The sequence below is a fragment of the Lissotriton helveticus genome, chromosome 6 (assembly GCF_964261635.1).
Source record: "Lissotriton helveticus chromosome 6, aLisHel1.1, whole genome shotgun sequence".
Lineage (NCBI taxonomy): Eukaryota > Metazoa > Chordata > Amphibia > Caudata > Salamandridae > Lissotriton > Lissotriton helveticus.
The window spans coordinates 1,004,483,055-1,004,495,233 of NC_136067.1; positions in this window are offsets into that span (position 1 = coordinate 1,004,483,055).

The following is a 12,179-nucleotide window of genomic DNA, read 5'->3' on the forward strand; positions in this document are numbered from 1 at the left end:
AATGGGGTCTAGGTTCGCGCAGTAATTGAAAAAGGGGCATTTTGGGTGCGCAACTCCAGAATTTTTTATTAAATATGTGTAATGTAATTTAAAAAATAAGATATCTAAAAATAAATAGATTAAAAAAATTTAGTAAAATAATCTGAAAAAAAATAACAATAAATACCTTTAAAAATTATCATTGAAAAAACCTTTGAAATTAACTGAAAAAACCATAGGTTTCAGGCCTGTTATAGTTATGAATTATCATTTAAAAATCCTTTGAAATTCACTAAAAAAAACATAGGTTTCAGACATGTTTTAGTTAGGGATTAACATTTAAAATACCTCAGAAATTCACTGAAAAATTCATAGGTTTTAGGTGTGGTATAGTTAGCTGGACATTTCGCTCATACAAAACCATTGAAATTCCTCCGTTATAGTTAGTTGTTCTCACTAAAACTCACGCGCCCGCAATCCACTGCTATTAATGTCACATATTACATCATTCATGACATGGTCAGTGACATCACTGATGACATCACTGATGACATTTCAAATTACATCACTGATGACATCATCCACGTGACAATCTGATACATCTCATCATACACTAGGATAACCTTTCAAAACTCATTATAAAACATGGACTACCATATTTGAAACAATTCACAAACCAATACACGTTTCTAAAAACCCACCCAGTGATTCCTACATCTACACACACATCTAAACACTTACCTAAACATTCATTCAGGCTAACAAAGATCAATAGAATACTAATAAATATACTTATACACCTACATCGACATTACACATCCTATTCAGTTATGCATTTATCCTACTTACTACTGCAAACAATTGATCATACTTAATTTACTAAGCTACACACTTATACAAACACCACATTATTTATTCATATAGGTAGTAACTCATACTAAGAGTGTGGTAAAATCACTATTATAGGTATGCAGTTTTCAATAGAGTCCCTCATGCAATTACTGAGTCTTATGTATACTTATTTATATACAACAACTGTCACATACACTGCCTTTTATATTCCTAGTTTGTTGGACATGTAGCATTGAGAACTATATTTACTCATCACCACACCCATAAAAAGATTCACTCAACCAAACAACTAATTCCACAGACAGTCTTAACCTCATGTACCTACTAAATCAACCAGTTACACATCTTTGGACAGTCAAACACCTCCCATCCAATCACACACACATTCACTATTCCATACAAATACTCACTTAACTAATTAATAACTAATATAGACTTTCACATAGCTAGTAACCAACTCATGTAGTAGTTTACACAACAATAGATAGAGGGATACAGGTATTAACACAGTTTAATCACTATCCCATATATTCAGTGAGGCACTTTAAATTAGTCACTTAGACAGTCAATCACAGTGCTGCTAAATCCTCCATCCAGACCCTTATACATCCACTCAATCTTCAATGCAGATTGCTATATATATAATATTTATTTAAATATCAAACCAAACTAAACCACATTCACTGGATGATGTCATCAGTGATGTCGTTTGAGATGTCATCAGTGATGTCACTGACCATGTCATGAATGATGTAATATGTGACATCATCAACAGTGGATTGTGGGCGCGTGAGTTATAGTGAGTACAACTAACTATAACGTATGAATTTCAATGGTTTTGTATGAGTGAAATGTCCAGCTAACTATAAAACCCCTAAAACCTGTGTTTTTATCAGTGAATATATATGTATATATATATATATATATATATATATATATATATATATATATATATATATATATATATATATATATATATATATATATATATGAACAGTCACAGACAGAATTATAAAAAGGTAAAACAAGAGTGGATGGCACAAATACTATCCCACAAGTTCCATATCAACAATTATTCTCAACCACAGAGGGTAGATGTAGTGAAAACACTTAAGCAAGTAGATTGTATTGAAGCATTTACTTAAAAACTTAACCAGACATCACCAGATGCGTGTAGCACCACAACTGCAAGAAATAACTGTCCCACTTATCGTTGGTACTTTAAACCTTAACAATTCAGTTGTATGCTGTGCGTGGTAAACAAAGCGCGAGCACTATATTTTAAAGGTAAACACAGTCTTGTTTCTGTTTGTCCTCGTGATCTCCCTAGCAGGTCGACTCCTTGCAGTGGACTCCTGGATCCACAGTCCCCTTGGTGAAATGTTATTAGGAGTAGGAATACACTGACCTCCCAGATATCATGTGGGGGTCCCACAGGGACCCTGCCCTGGTTTAAAAGCATTTTCTTATTACATTTTGTCATGATTTTGCAGGTGAGCCTGTGGATCCATGACAAAATTGATTAAAAAAAAGACGCACAGGCTCCTACGCGTCTTTTATAGTGCCAAATCGCAGGGGCAGTGTATTTTAACTATGCAGGTAGTGCCTATACAGTACATCCCAAAGACTGCCACCTCCCCAGGGTAAACAATATTAAAATGTTGCAGATGGGCACACATAACCACCCGTAGCCCTAGGGACCTCCACCTCCCCGGGGCTATTTCTAACATTAGTGCAGGAGAGGCCCATATGGCCTCCCCCGCAGCCCTGGGAACCACCACCTCCCAGGGGCATTGTTCATATTTTATGTGGGGATTCCTACTGGGCAATTCCCATACCCTGGGGACCACCATCTACCCAGGGCGAATGCTGAATTAATGTGGGTGACCTGCGTGTCCCCCCATGGCCCGGGGATGGCCATCTCCCAAGAGCTAAATATGAAATTAATGGAGGCATGCATCCCCCCGCAACCCAGGGACTGCCACCTTCTCAGGGATAAAGTGAAAGATGCAGGGGGCCCGTGGGACACCCCTTCAACCCCAGGGACTGCCATCTCTCCGGGGCAAATAGTGAAATTTAAAGTAGGAGGGCTGTGTCCTGGAATGGAGGGGGGCTGTGCTTCTCCCACCAACCCACGAATAAATTTGCGCAACTGGGGGCGAAGCAGGTACCCTTGGCCCGCCTGTGTGTTTGTCTATACAGCTGTTCCTGAAAAATAAAGATGTTATTCATCAGACAAAATTGGGTACACTCTACAAGCATTCTGTTATACTCTGCAAATTTTATTCATCTATCCTGTAGGACGTATTTCAGAGCATTAAGACCATGTTCATTTGAGATGCTAGTATAAAAACTGGTGATGTCAAGTGCTATCTTTAGCTTGTCAGGTTCCCATACAATATGGGCTATCTGTCTAAAAAAATCGTTGATATCTCGCATAAAAGAGGTCAGAGTTACTGCAAATTCTGCTAGAAAATACTCAATATACATTGACAAGTATTCCATGAGACCACTCTTTGAAGATATGATTGGACGTCCTGGTGTGCTTTCTTTGTTTTTATGGCCTTTGGGCAGATAATAGAAGTTTGGAGTTGCCATATGAGAACACCTCAATAATTGGTTGGAGTTGTTGCATTGCTTCCAGACAGTAACAATCAGTTGTGAGCAAAACAATATTTTCAACCTTATCTGGTGGCTTAACCACTTTCTCCTTGTTGTTCTGTACATTGAGTAATGCTGTCTTTTGTTATTTGGTTAGGTTGACATCTTTTGTTTTCTGATTTTGTGTATATAATTTCTATACAAAAAGCGACTTTTGGTTTGCTGATAACTTTGAATCTTCACAAAACTTACCAAAAAAAGTCTTATCCACCACAGCTCCTCCCTGGAAAGTTTTGTGGTGATCTTTCAAGTTAGTGCTGGAAAAAAGGAGGGGTAGCAAAATGTGCTTTCCCCCTATAATTTTCCTTGGGAAAACTTAAAAGTGATACTGCAAAAATGGATCAACATTATTTCACCAAATTGGTCAGAAAGCTAAATATTGGTCCAGAAAGCAGTGCTTTTTGTGATGCGATGTAAAGCATTTCAGTACCTGTAGAGGTATTAAGGTTTGAAAAGTTGGCAATTTCACCCCACGGAGGATCCTTAAGAAAAGATTTAATTGGCTGCCACCACACCTACAAAGGTTTTTGCAACAGCCACTTTAGGACTTGTGGATTCAATCTTCTGTCCTTCAAAAAAGGTTACAAAACATATAAGGGGGCAGGGCAGGGGTGGGGGTCAAAAATGTTTTGTTAACTTTTATTTCAAGTTTGCGGAGGATCTATAAATTTGCAGCAACATTTTTAAAAAGCGCGGGCTCCCGCACTTTAGGAAAAAAAGTAATTCAGGGTGGGGCAGGGCATGGGGGGCACTGATTTTATTATTCAAGACTTTTTCTGCCATTGTATTCCCAACTTCAGGGGCTGTATTTTGTTGAAAGAGGAGGGGCACATAGCCCCCTCTTCAAGTCTTTACCAGGCTCTGGGGGCTCCATCCCACAGCGATTTAGTTAAAAAGGGAGGGACATATGCATCCCCCCTCCCTGAGCAATGGCATTGCCCCAGGGACCACATTTTTCAGGCTCCGCTTTTGGACAATGTCCCAGGGACCTTAACCTCAAGAATACTGTTGTTTTCCTGCCTGCGAGAGTGTGTATAGGAGAATCTTATGTGTTTCCACCAGAAACTGCTCCCGTCGGTTTGGTGCACACACCTTTTTCTCTAATCATGCCCCCCCCAGCTAGGAAAACAAAGAATTGCTACCACCCCAATGGGAGTAGTCTGAAATGCTGTTCTATCCAGGTAAGAGCAAGGCCAGCTTCCATTGCACCGTGTATGGATGCAGGCATGGTAGACATTGGAACTGCGTGAACTTGGGCCTCCTCCTGCAGCCTCCAACATTGTAGATGTTCTGGGGTTTCCTAGGTGGGCACTGGGTCATCACCACACTATTAAAAAAAAAAAACAAGGGTGGCTGACTCCTGCACTTGCTGGGAACTGGCAGGGCCATAGGGCCCTGGGCTTCCCCAGCATTCCAAAACTCTAAAAAATTATTTTGTGCGGTGCCCTGGGTGAGCACCAGTGCACCCAAGTGTATAATAAAAGAACACACAAATCAAAAATGTACAATTTTTCCAGCTCCAGCATTTGCAGGTAACTGGCAATGCTACAGGGGCCCTAGTGAATACTCTGCCGCTCTCAATAAAAATTCAAGATGGGGGTGCCCTGGTGTTGCCTCTAGAAGGTTCAGGGGCACCACCAAGCATTTTGTATGCTGTGGGGGATGCAGGGAGTGCAGAAGCTATCCAGCAGCATTACAAAAAATTTCAATCTCCTTGGCCAATAAATCCATGAGCCTAATAGAGCTTAATATGTTTTTTCAAAGCACTGCAAGATGGAGCTCCATTCTCTTCAGTTGGAGTGCTGGGCCCTCTTGTGATTATTGCTGTATTTTGTGGCCCTAAAAAATAAGACTCAAAGACATGTTTTTTTTAAATAAAACTTTAGAAGAAGTTTTTTATGATGGTCACTGTTACATTTCCATGTATCAATATGCCTTTAAGTGTTACATCATGGTCGCATGCCAGTGCATGAGACAAGTTTATCTTTAAGTTAGTTCTACATTCTAGGGATAGCTGTCACAGGTTTATGACTGTTGGGATTCATTGAGAGCTGGGATTGAAGCGGTGGAAGATGCCATTCGTGCTGCTACCAATAAAACTAAATTAAATCTACTTCAACTTTCCTGATTATTTACAACAATTTTGGCGACTGAGGAAATCACCACCTGCAGCACGAATTCATTTAGGTGGTGTTTAGAACCCGTTGGTTTCTACGATTTTCGTCGTGTTTTCATTTGAAGGAAAACAACTTGGTATGTACTTTTAAATTTTTTTTATATGCACCCTGATTGTGCCAGCGGCTGTATTTTGTTAATGTGCTTTAATTGCACCTGCGTCAGTACTTTATTTTCATTTAACAATCTTTCTGACTCTTATTTGCTTAATTTACCGCACTTGGTACAAAGCGGTACAAGCTGTAATTAGCGTGTCAATCGGACATCTCCGATGCAAACTCTGCTTCCGTCAACACAATTTTCTAACTTCCTAAGCATACTGGAAACTTGTTCTCCTGTGTTTATTTTTAAAGTGAAGGACAGCCTACCGTTTCTTGGAATGTTCGTCTCTGTCTCCTGGAACCTTTGTGCGCGGCCCTTTCGCAGCTGCTGATGACGTCGCTGATCTACCCTGGTGACGCTCATGACGCACGACGCTGCACGTCCACGGCCATTTTGTGTAGCTTCGTTACCATAGTTACACATACACGGAGACAAGGTCAGAAGCCTCGTTTGTGTTCATTTCTCGATTTTCTTCGCATCAATCTCAAATTAGAAACGGTGATAAGCGGAAGTAAGAGATTTATTTTAATTTCATTTTCTCAACATCTTCTATATGGGGCTATTATTTTGGATGTTACAAAGTAACACATAATTTGGTACATTTTTAATTTATTTAATTTATTTATTTTGAGCTCTATCAATCCAGTTTATTCTCCATATTTATATAAAATGCAGTTTGACCCACCTACAAAGTTTTTGCAAGTGAAGGGTGATCCACCCATGCCTTGGACAAGGTGGAAGGAGGAGTTTGTGAATTATATGAGGGCTATTGATGGTGAAAGGATGGGTTCGGAAAGAAAAAAGAGTATTTTGCTTCATTGTCTTGGTTCGGAAGGACAAGACATTTTTAGATCTTTACCTCAAATTACTTCTACCAATGAGGCAGGTGGAGACAATTTAAATCCCTATACTGAGGCACTTGCAAGACTTGAAAAAAGATTTAAACCCAACCTAAGCATTGCTCTTAAACGTTTTAAATTCTATACCAGAAAGCAGAAGGAAGATGAATCTTTTGAGGACTTTTTGACTTCTCTAAGGTCGTTGAGTTTACATTGCAACTTTGGCACTATTACAGATGAAATGATACGGGATCAAATCATTGTTCACACTAAATGCAAAAAAACTCAGGATAAGCTTTGGGTCATGGGCGATCCCAATCTAGCTGAAACCATTGCCGTAGCTAAGGCGCAGGAACAATCTGATGTGTGGATGAACACAGTAAAAAATAATTCGGAAAAGAAACACCTAGATGAAGAAGTGTGTGTTGTAAAACACAAACAAGGAACTAAACAAGAATCTTCTTTTAATAAGACTAAACAATTTTCTTTTCAAAAGAAAAATGATTTTTTTAACCAAAATTTTCAAGGAATGTGTTTTAGATGTGGTAACAAGTTTCACATTGCTTCTTTTCCAGGTTGTCCGGCGTTAAAAAGAGAATGTAATAATTGCAAAAGAATTGGACATTTCAGCAATATGTGCAGGGATAGACGTACTCAAGCACAAAATAAGGGAGCTGTGTCTGTTACTTCTGAAGAAACTGTGAGCAGTTGTAGGAGCATTAACACTAATGGTGAATCTAACATTGAGTCTGGCTTTGTAGTATCAATTGTTAATGTTCAGTCAAATTTTCAGCGTAGCTCACCGAAATGCAATTTTTCTATTTGTGAAGTTGATGTTTATTTGATGGTTGATTCAGGTTCTCCATGGACCATAATTACTCAGGAGTATTTCGAAAGCACTTTTGGTCATTCAAATAAGTTAGGTAATATTTATGAATCTGATGTGTCAGCTCTCAATTTTTCGGGTACAAAGATTGAAATGGTAGGGTTTTACAAGGTTGAGATTCAGTTTAAGAACAGGAAAGCTGATATTCAGCTATATATTTCAATTAAAGGGATCAATGTGCTGGGATGGTTTGACCAATGGAAACTAGGCATTCTATTAAACCCCAGGGCAAAAGAACAGGTATCTCTGTGTGACGACAGCCTAATGAATACTGTTTCTGTAATTGAACCATGCAATAAACCCAGGGTAAGCGTTAAAGGATCTGAATTGATCAAACAATTTGATACAGTTTTCTGTGAAAAATTGGGGAAACTAAAAAACTTTTCACACAACATTATTTTAAAAAGGAACCATACACCTGTCATTCAAAAACTTAGAGGAGTTCCCATCAACATAAGAGATGAATTAAAGACTATGTTGGATGATTTATTGAAGGAGGGAATTATAAAACCTATAGAATCATCAGAGTGGGTTTCTCCCATAGTTTTAGTAAGAAAACCGGATCAGAAATTGAGGCTGTATGTTGACCTAAGAGCGCTAAACTCCAACATAGTTATTGATTGTCACCCATTGCCAAATATAAATGAGTTAGTGTCAATTTTTGATGGTGCAAAAATGTTCTCTACATTAGATTTAAGATCTGCCTACCACCAAATTGAATTAACGAAAGAGTCTAGAAAACTTACGGCATTTATAACACCTCAGGGTCTTTTTCAATATATACGCATGCCTTTCGGACTAGCGTCTGCTGCATCTGTATTTCAAAGGGTGATGTTTCATATATTCAGAGATGTAGATAAATATGTAAAATGTTTTCAAGACAATATTTTGGTGTTTTCAAAAAATGTTAGTGAGCATGAATATCATTTACAAGAAGTATGTAAGAGACTACAGTCTAATTGCCTTACTGTGAAAGCACATAAATGTAAACTGTTCCAAGAGTCAGTAGAGTATTTGGGACATACCTTATCAGGCAAGGGGGTATTTCCAAAAAGATCTAATGTGGAGGCTATCACAAATGCTCCGATTCCAGAAAATAAGGATCAGTTATTATCGTTTGCTGGTATGTGCGAATACTACAGCAAGTTTGTAAAAAACTTCGCTGATAAAATGGAACCTTTGAGAAGATTATTGAGACAGGGAGTTGAATTTTGTTGGTCGGATGTACAACAACAAGCATTTAATGAAGTCAAAGGCGACATTGTCAAAGCTCCAAATTTAAAACCATTTAGGATTAACAAAGAGTGTATCATCACAGTTGATGCCAGCCTATATGGTTTAGGCGCAGTGCTATCTCAGAGGGAAGGCAATGAGGAATGGAATGTAGCATTTGCCTCAAGAACATTGAATGAGTGTGAGCGTAAATATTCTGTAATAGAAAAAGAGTTATTAGCATGTGTTTGGGCCATTGAGCATTTTAGGCTTTATGTTTGGGGATCTAAATTTACGCTGAGGACAGATCACAAACCTTTGGTCAATATTTTATCGGTGGGAGGAGGGTGGAATTCCACAGCCAGGATCGCTAGACTAACCTCCAGATTGCAAGAATATAGTTTTGCCACAATATATGTACCTGGGAAAAAGAATGTTATGGCAGATTGTTTGTCACGCTTACCATGCAAGGTGGAAGTAGTCAATATGGTTAAAGAGTGTGATTTTGTGTTAGCCATAGAGGATGTGTTACAAGGGAAATTCAAGAGTATTTCGGAATCTGATTGGCAAGAGTGTGTTAAAAAAGATTCAAATTGGATGGAGTTGTTAGATTACATTCAGAATGGTTGGCCTAATAAAAAATTAATCAGATCAGAACTGATTCCTTTTCACAATGTCATGGATGAATTGGAATTGGATGGTGGTTTCATTTTTAAGTCTGGGAAATGTATACCGCCAGAGGGCATGCAGGGCATTATTTTACAAATTGCTCATGGTACCCATCCGGGAATTTCGTCCATGAAACGGTTGGTTCGGTCTGTCTTTTGGTGGCCAGGAATCGACAGATTTGTTGACAGAACTGTGAGGGAATGTCAAGAATGTGTATGTAAAGAAAGGATGCTTAAGGTGTGTACTCCACCACTTAAAATTGTTAAATGGCCTTCGGTACCATGGCAGAAGGTTGCTTTTGACATATCTGGACCGTTCAACATTTTGCCTGAGTCTTCACGCTATGCGTTAGTGATAGTAGATTATCATTCCAAATTAAGCATGGGCGGATTTTGCGGATCCACGATTCGCGGATTTTGCGGATTTGCGGATCGTGGATCCGTAAAATCCGCGGATTTTGCGGATTTGCGGATTATGAATGAGTCACTGAATTTGCGCTTCAACTAGTTCCACCGACCATGTATGTGTTACTATGCAATAGCCCCGAAGGGCGCAGTGGTTCCTTGGGTGAGCTGTCCATCATAGTGGGTCAATGACGGGAAGACAGTGCACACCGCGATTGTGTGGGCGGGGCTTCCATGCGAGTGCACATGCCTCGTGTGTGTATAAAAGGTCTGAGACCGATCAGAGCAGTAGATGAAGAGACAGACCCTCCTGGTAACAGGAACAGCAAAGGGATTGCGCTCATGAAAGTCAAGGATTCTAAGGCCTCTATCCAGCATCACAGCTGAATTTCGACGGTAGATTTGGGAAGAAGGTTACGGTGTTCTGTGCTCCTCGTCACCTGTGCTTCCATCATTCCCTGGTTAGAAGTGTACAATACCCTGAGTGAGAGTTGTGACATCACTCGATTTTGTTGCTCCCGTGTTTTTGTGTCACAAGCGGTGGTTTCACCGGATTCTGAGCCTGGCCTACTTTTGAAGTAATTAAACTGCCCATAACAATTTTACATATTCAGTATCTCAGGTAGCACATATGCTATAAACAGCACAGCTCGTGAACACCAAGCGTGATTAACTCAGAGAGACACTGAACTTTTGCGTGCACTGCAGACGGTGAATGTTCTTCCTATTTGGCCATCTGGTCCCTTACTGCTGCACCTGATAAATCCCCCCATAATGCGGTCACATATTTTGTTCAGCATGGATCGATCCACATTTATTTATGAACTTCCCCCTGACAGGCCACCCTTCGTGGTTGCGAGATGAGGTTAGGTGCATGTGCACTGTAGCTGTACACCCCACTCACTTACCCATCTGCAGAAAGAAATGACTCAGGTAACCACAGGGTAGCATTGACTGAGTGAGGCCCAGCGAGGGCGGGGCCCATTACATGCCAAACTGGCCTGCCGTGCTGAGGAACGCGGTCACATTTTGGTATTCCGGCGATATGACTTTAAGTTCGTTGCACAGATGTTTAAGGCACTTAACATATATGTCAGCAAAGGCAGCTCGTTATTGTTTAAAGGTTTAAACAGTAGGCGTCCCGTTGACAGCTATTTTTCAAAGCTTTAAGTGGTTCATTCGAAATGGATACACAATGATTTCATTGGTACAGTGGCTCAGGGAGATGCACACACTTTCTTTCCTCAATAAAAAAGGTAATGCGTCCCTCAATGTGAAAAGTCCACTCCGCCTCTGGGGAGAAAATGCTCTGGGCTCTGTGTTCATGTTGCAGGACCACAGGAAGTGACCTCACTCACCCCGAAGGGTGCAGGGGTCCCTTCAGCTCCTGGCCACAGGAACAACACGAGGATTGCGCTCGTGAAAGTCAAGGATGCAAAGGCCTCTATCCGGCTTCCATGCGAGTCTTTCTGTCTATCCATTCTTGTGTGTATAAAAGGTCAGAGACCGATCAGGAAGCACTAATAGATTAAATAAAGCAGGTCCTCGAGCACCTGCTTTATTTTATCTATTAGTGCTTCCTGTTGAAGCTAACTTAGCTGACTTTGTAACAATTTTAGGATGGCGCTGGCAGCTTGCCGGCGCCATCCTAAAATAGTTACAACTTCAAGCTTGAAGGCTTGAACTTTTGCCCCCAAATCCGCCGCTCGCGGATTCGCGGATTTTCGGTAAATTCGCGGGAGTTCGCGGATTGCGGATTTACCGAAAATCCGCGAAATCCGCTGGCGGAGCGGATTTTACGCCCATGCTTATTCCAAATGGCCTGAGGTGAAGTTTGTTCCTAGGGCTTCCACTGAGAATGTTATTAGTTTTTTTAAAGAAGTGTTTACTAGAGAGGGATGTCCTGCTGTTTTGGTCTCGGACAATGGTGTTCAGTTGACGTCTACTGAAATGACCAATTTTCTTAAGAGTTGCAACATTATCCATAGGTTTACTTCACTATATGAACCGCATGAGAACGGCCAAGTTGAAAGGTTTAATCGTGTTTTGAAGAATTTTGTGGTGGAATCAGTCAAGTCTGGAACACATTGGGTAAGTTCTTTAAGAGAAAGGTTATGTACTTATCGCATCACGCCTCACACTGTCACTGAAGTAAGTCCTTTCAAGTTGTTCAAAGGTCGTGATCCAGCATCTAGAATGCTACCTTGGTGGTTGAAGGAGAATGGAAAGGGGCGACCATTCGGTCCCCCCGAACGTATGGTGGAGTACCACGATCCCCCCGGGAAGCCATCTTGGGCGGGAGGCGAGTCTCGGCTGGTATGCCCGAAGCGGCGTTGCCGGGGCGCGCCTTTTTCCGCCCTGGAGTGGTTTGTCCTAGCCAGTGACGCACTCGGCCACGCC